Source organism: Geospiza fortis, unplaced genomic scaffold (assembly GCF_000277835.1).
Source record: "Geospiza fortis unplaced genomic scaffold, GeoFor_1.0 scaffold538, whole genome shotgun sequence".
Taxonomy (NCBI): Eukaryota; Metazoa; Chordata; class Aves; order Passeriformes; family Thraupidae; genus Geospiza; species Geospiza fortis.
The window spans coordinates 1,229,505-1,235,998 of NW_005054368.1; the positions used below are offsets into that span (position 1 = coordinate 1,229,505).

Below are 6,494 nucleotides of genomic sequence, written 5' to 3' on the forward strand. Positions count from 1 at the left end.
AAAGAGTGACCTGGTTATGTCAGAAGCTGGGAGTAAAACCCAAGAGCAGAGGCTGGGACAGGGGAGGCTCTTGTCCTGCTTCAATGCCTGACTAATGCTTGGCTGAGGCCTGGGATCGCCTGTGAGAGCCACAGAGGCCTGGAGAGTCCCTGCTCTGACCCCCCTGCTCCTTTGGGGCACCTCCAAAGCCAGGGAGAAGCTGCAGGCAAGGGGATGAGCCCTGGAGTATCAATAATTTGCCAGTCTATGTGTTCTCTGTTTGGAGAAGGGCACAGGAGAGGCTCCAGTCTGTGCAGGCTGGGGAGTCCCTGCCCGGGTACCTCTGAGCCCACCCTGGTGGCACTGGCAGAGCAGAGGGCACTTGGGATGCTCAGGGCCTTGGGGAGAGGGATCTGTCCCTCCAGAATTCCTCATTATGTTAAGAGGGTGCTTTAAAGGGCTGTGGCTTCCCTTGCCCTCAGCTGTGTGCCCTCGTGTCATGCTCTGGGAAGCACCAGCAGGTCCCAGCAGTGGCTGGTGGTGCTGCCAGTGGATTTTTGGCTCTGTGGTACAGAAACTTAATGAGCACAATGTGGCCTCCTCCGTGGCTCTTCCCTGCTGGCAGCTACCTGAGCAGCTCCTGAAACTGTGGACCTAAAGCTGCAAAAGTTCCTGCCCCAACAAGGCTCTTGCTGCAGCTCCGAGTGCTCAGCTTCCCCCCACTGCAGCCACCCAGCTGGAGCAGCAAGGAAAGGTGTGTTTTTTCAGAGGAATAAAGTTGTCTGAGCAGGGAAATCCCCGCTCTCAAGCAGCTCTTACTGACAATGCAGAGGATTTGGGCACTTACAGTTGGTGACAAAGTCCTGCTCTCAGTCACGGAGCGGCACCGCGGAGCTCTGGGCTGCTGGGGCTGGGGCGGCTCAGGGAGAGTGTCCCACGCTGGGCTGGGGAGACAAAACAGCATGGATTGTACTGGGATCTGTGCTGGATCTGATTAGGGGGTGCCCAAGAACTGGGAGGGAGGAGCAGGGCTCCCCCACAGAGAGATGAGGACAGGGTGGCACTTGCTGCCAACACCACAATGTCACCAATTCCTGCCAACGCGGCACTCACAATCACGGTGAGCCCTGAGGAATCTCAGGCTGGCACAGAAGTCATGGCTCAAAAAAAAAATGAAGTCATTTAAGTAATTGATTTACTCTAATGTCTCCTTTAGCATCTGCCCAGGCCCAGACAGCTGGAGCAGGTCTGTGTCCTTCTGATGGTGCCCAAGCCACCCACTGGGACCCCCTGTTCCTGCGAATGGGAAGGGGCAGAGCTGATGCCAGAGCCACAGCACTGTGCTCCCAAAAAGCTGAGGATGGGGCCAGCATCCCCTTCCCAACATCCCCTTCCTTCCCCAGAAACCCCCAGAGAGGAGGTGAATCCCCTGGGAAACGCTGCTGGACGAGAGCAGAGCCACCCCAAACCAGCTGTGAGCAAGGCAGAGCCTCCAGCTGCTCCCGGGGGGTTTGGGAAGGGCTCTGCTGCTTTCCATAAAGTGGTTCCTGTTTGCAGGCAGGAACTTATCCAGGGATTTGCATGTGACAGGCTGGGCTCGCTCTGCAAACTGGGGCTGCCATGCCAGTGGAAAACACCTGCTCATCCCATCCCATCCCATTCCAGGTGGCTCTCAGCCCCATCCAGCCTGGGCCTGGACACCTCCAGGGGCAGCCCCAGCTGCTCTGTCCAACCTGTTACACCCCAGGCACACACACACAACATCCCCGGGGTTCGGAACGGCCGACACGGCTCCCCCCTGAGCCAGAGCAGCTCTCAGCCCGGAGGATGGGATATTTGGAGGAAAATCTCATTATTGCAGCGAGAGACAAGGCTGCTGTGCCCACAGCCCCATGGCTGGGGGTGACAGTGCCCGGTGCTGGGCACAGCGGGGCGGGCACCGTGTCCCTCCCGTGCAGTGGAGCTGCTGCGGTGCCACCGGCTGTGACTGCTGGCTCAGGCATGTGACAGAGCCACGCTGCTGCCCACACACACCCGGCTGAGCAGCTGCTGGTGTACAGGGAGCTGGGGATGGAAGGGGCTGGGCTGGCAGCAGCTCGGGCTCCCCCCAAGCCCGCAGGTGTGAGCATTCACCTGTCCCAGGGCTGCACCCCACATCCCTCCTGCCCGACCCCAGTGCCCTGCTGTGCTCCTGTGGGAATCCCTCTTTGTCCCCAGGGCTGTACCCTGTATCCCTCCTGCCTGTCCCCAGCGCCCTGCTGTGCTCCCGGGAGGTTCCCTCTGCCTTTCCCAGCACAGCCGCGTTATCCCAGCGCACCCTCTGTAATCCAACACCGCTGCTCTTCACGCAGCCATTCCCCTCATTGTGCTGGGGCAGAGGAACAGAAAAGGAATGAAAAGCCTCTTCCCAGCCGTTGCTGAGTGCAGAAAAATAAAACAAAAAGTAGAAAATCGCAGAAGACGGAACAAAGCACTCACATAGCCCGGCGTGGCACAAGGGGCTCCTGGCAGGGCACAGGGAGGGGCACCGGCTGCCCCTTCAGCCTCTGCACTGCCAGGTACAGCCAGGGTGCAGCACCTCATGGGAAATAGAAACCCCACCTCTTCTCCCACTGCTCCTTGGTTGGGGTTTCTGAGTGCTGGCATAGGCTGGGCAGTCACAGCAGCCCAAAGCCCCGGGGTGCTGGAGCCAGAACTGTCCCTAAAGCAGCACTGGAAGTGCCCTCCAAAGGAGCTGGAATGTCACTGGGGTTTCCTGCAAAGGCCTGACATCCCCAGAGGCTGCAGATGGTCCTTCAGGAGAACAGTGGGCTGTTGGCATCCAGGTGTTGCTGCCATCACATCCTCCTTTTTCTGGGCAGACTGCAGTTAATGAATTAATTAATCTTGCAGCAGCCCTGACCCACAGTAAATCCCTTTCCAGACTGCGCCTTGGTCTTGCCATGCACAGAGCCCAGACAGTGCCCCATGGGGAGGGCTGGGACCCTGGGGTGGCAGGGGGACCCTGGGGTGGCAGGGGCAGGACTGGAGCAGCCTCCTCCCTCCCCGGCAGACTGGTGGGTTCTGCCATTTCCCTCCTCTGCATAATCAGGGGTGGGGGAAGCCAGTGGCTAATTACAGCCTGGAGAACACTCTGCTCTTCAAAGCCTCCAGGTCCTTTCCCAGCGCTCCTGGCCAGCACCATCCTCGGGTTTATGGCAAGGGAACACTTCTCCAGCCCCATCCAGCCTGGATCTTATCCTGCACCCAGGATCTCCAGCTCTCAGGTGTAGCTCCTGCTGCACTCCAGGCTGAGCTTCGTGCTTCCCTGGTCTCAGGAGGAGAGGCTGGGTAGCTGCTCCCATGGAAGGCTGGCTGCATCCCACCTGGGCTGGATCTCCTGGCCCCAGAGCAGCTCCTTTGCAGGTAAGAGGATTTCCAAAGCCGTGCAGCAATCCCGATGCCGTGCTCGGTGTTTTGGTGGTGCAGCCCCTTGGAAAGGTTGCTGCCGGCAACGCTCGTGGCTCTGCTCCTCCAAATCTTGCAACAGCTGGAGTTTGTTTCTCTTGCTTTCATTCCTGGGAAGGCAGTCCTGTTAACAAAGGCTGAAATTCCCACGGGAAAGCATTGCTGGTTCCTGGACCTCCTGAGAAAGACTTGAAAACACCTCTGGAAGCTCAAATGACAAACAGGGTGAGTTTGTGAGTTGAGCACTGTGATCTCCAGGACAGGAGGGAGAACTGGTCGGGCTCTAGACAATGAGTTGGCAAGCCTGAGCTTCTGCCTTCTTATTCTGGTGCTGCCGGGTGGTTTGCTCTGATTTTTAAGGGTTTGGCTTTTTGTTTGTTTGTTTTTTAACGCAGCTCCTCTGTCTTGAGAGCTGAGGCTGTGGCTCCTCCCTGGGGCACTTGAGTTTCTCTTGGGTTGTGTGGCAGGAACACAACCAGGGGCTGGTACCTGGACAGGTGAGAGCTGCCCAGGCCTCCCTCCCTCTGGAGCTCAGGTTTAGTGCAGGGTGGGCCCTGCTCTGCTCAAGGAACAGAGACACCAAGGCCCCTGGTTTAATTCCCAGATCATCATCTGGGATTTGAAGAAGATTTCTGGGCTGGGTGTGCAAAATGTCAGTACTGAGGCAAGGCTTCTTCCCCCTCCCAGGAGAGGAAAAGTTATTCATTTTGGAGATGACAAATGCTCTCTAATCCTGCAGTAAAGAGAAGAGTCAATATCGCAGGCGCTGAATGAACGAGCCTGCTCAGGGCTCTTCCCAGCCAGGCTGAACAGCAAATTGCTTCAGAAATGGTCCTGGAGAGTGGCATTTCAAATAAATTTCAGCAGACAGCACAAACTGCAGCCATTCTGGGGTCAGGGCTTGCTTGTGCTGAGTCCAAGGGAGCCCAAAGCAGAGCCGGGAGGGGAGAGAACGAGTGGGAGCCGCCGGCTCCTCTTCCCAGCGCCTGGCTCTGCTCTCCTGCCTTTGGTTGTGCTCCTGGAGCCATTACAGGCTCCTCTGGCGTGGGGCAGAGCCATCAGCACATCCTCACGATGGAAAGGTCGAGTGGTTCAGTTTGGAATGGGAAAGAAGGAAGGGGAGCAGGCGGGTGATCTGGGCTGAGACAGAGGATGCTGCGACCAACCCCCGACTGCTTCTGCTGGCAGCCTGGGCTGGCCTCTCCGAGCAGGATGGGAGCTGTCAGATGTTAAATCAAGATAATAATCTGTCTGCCCGGAGCTCTGAGCAGGCCTGGCTGCTTGTGCAGCTCCCTGCACAGCTGGGTCCCCGTGCTTGCCAGAACACACCAGTAACTTCCCAGAGGATCCACAAAAAGGGGAATCGTGCCCAAAATGCACAACAAGGCACCCTGCAAGCAGTCCCGGGCTCTCCTGGGCAGGTGAACAACCCTAGAGCAAAGCAGTTCAGTCTACAAGCACAGAGTCCTGCTGGCCCCCGTGCCAGGGCTGCAGGCTGCTCCCAGAGCCAGGGCTGGCACTGCCTCAGGAGCCTGTCCCAGCCTGCTGGCACTGCCAGCCTGCTGCCTCCAGAGCTGTGCCAGCTGACACTGCTGTGTCCCAGGGCTTGGCAAGGCTCGCCCACTGCCTCCTGCCTCTGCTGAGCATGAGCCACCCTCGCCCCACAGCCGGGCTCTGCTCCCACATGGCAGCACCGAGCCTCGGGCTGGCACCAGGCTCAGGGGTGGTGGCTCTAACCCAGCCCAAAGTGCCCGGCTGAGCAGTGTCTGAGTGCCCTGCCAGCCAAAATCCCTCCCCGACTGCCATTCTCCCAGCAGGAAAAATGGGCGGTGAGGCTTTTGCAAGGACTCCTCTGAGGATGCCACTGGTGCCGTGGGCAGGGTCCCAGGCTGCCAGGCAGGGCAGCAGCTCGGCAGCCCCCCCATCCTCCTGTGACAGCGGCGCTGCCCACGGCCACGCTGGGATCCCTGTCACCCTGCTGGGATCCCTGTCACCCTGCCGGGATCCCTGTCACCCTGCCGGGATCCCTGCCGTGCAGCCACCCCCTCCACAGCAGGAACAGGCAGCCGGGTCCTGCCAGCTGCCAGCCAAACCTCTGGCCGCAGGGAGAGCTCCTGGCCGCAGGGATGGAGCGAGACGGGCAGCGGGCACAACCTGGGGCACGCTGGTATTTATAAACCCTCGCTCTGCTCCGAGGACAAGCCTCCCTCGGCAAGCAGCGAGAGGATTTGATGCAAGAAAAACAAACCATCTTTGAAACGCCACGTCTGTGCTTTCAGAGCCACGGGCTCCGTGCGCTGCTGGCTGGGGCACGGGGCTCCCCCAGCACAGAGCAGCGGCGTGGCCACCTGCATCCTGCTTCAGAACTCCTGCGAGGCGTGTGAAATGCTTTAAAATCCAGACCCAGGCTGTGAGGAGGCACGAAGGGATCCTCACAGTTGCGTGCAGCATCGGCTCCCTACTGGGCTGAGCACTGAGGGCTGTTTTCCAGCCCCGAGTGGCGACACCGCCTCCTCTGGAGCACCACAGATTGTTCCAGCGCCGGCTGATGGCATCTGGATTGCAGGTGGAGTTTAGGAAAGCTCCATCCCCTGCTCCCTGTGTCCAAGCGTGACCCGGGGGAGGTGGATGGAGAGCAGGGGGGCACAGGCAGGGAGCAGACCCACGCCTGGCTCTGGCTCCGGGGTGCTGCAAGATGGAGCCTTGTTTTTTCCAGAGCCGTGCCCTGCGCAGTCACAGCTGACAGGAGGGACACAATCTCTTCCCTGTTAGCAGAACAAAACACAGGGACCTGGTGTGTTTGCTCGTGTGTGACCCCGCCGGGCCCAGGGCTGTGCCTGCTGCTCGTGGGGCTCTGCCCCAGCCCACCCCAGAGCCCATGAAATTGAAGGCAGCTGCAAATTCACTGCAACGTGTCCTGGAAACGGTCGGGTGCTCCGCGCTGGCCTCACCCGGGCCTGCTCCAGGGCCAGTGCCAACTGCTGCATGCTCTCGGCTGCCTGGCTTCCAGGGGGAAGGAAAGCTGGCACCCCGATGCTGGCACCTTCCCCTCTGGGGGCCTTCCTTGC

At 59.6% G+C, this 6,494-nt stretch overlaps 1 protein-coding gene across 1 annotated transcript in view; it reads right to left on the reverse strand.

Annotated features, from left to right (window-relative positions):
* Positions 1-927, reverse strand: part of DUSP14 (dual specificity phosphatase 14) — a 3,711-nt gene extending 2,784 nt beyond the window's left edge. Inside the window, exon 1 of the mRNA XM_031059844.1 lies at positions 827-927. The gene's annotated coding sequence lies outside the window, so the exon portion shown is untranslated. The remainder of the gene's footprint in view (positions 1-826) is intronic.
* Between the last annotated feature and the right edge of the window lie 5,567 nt (positions 928-6,494).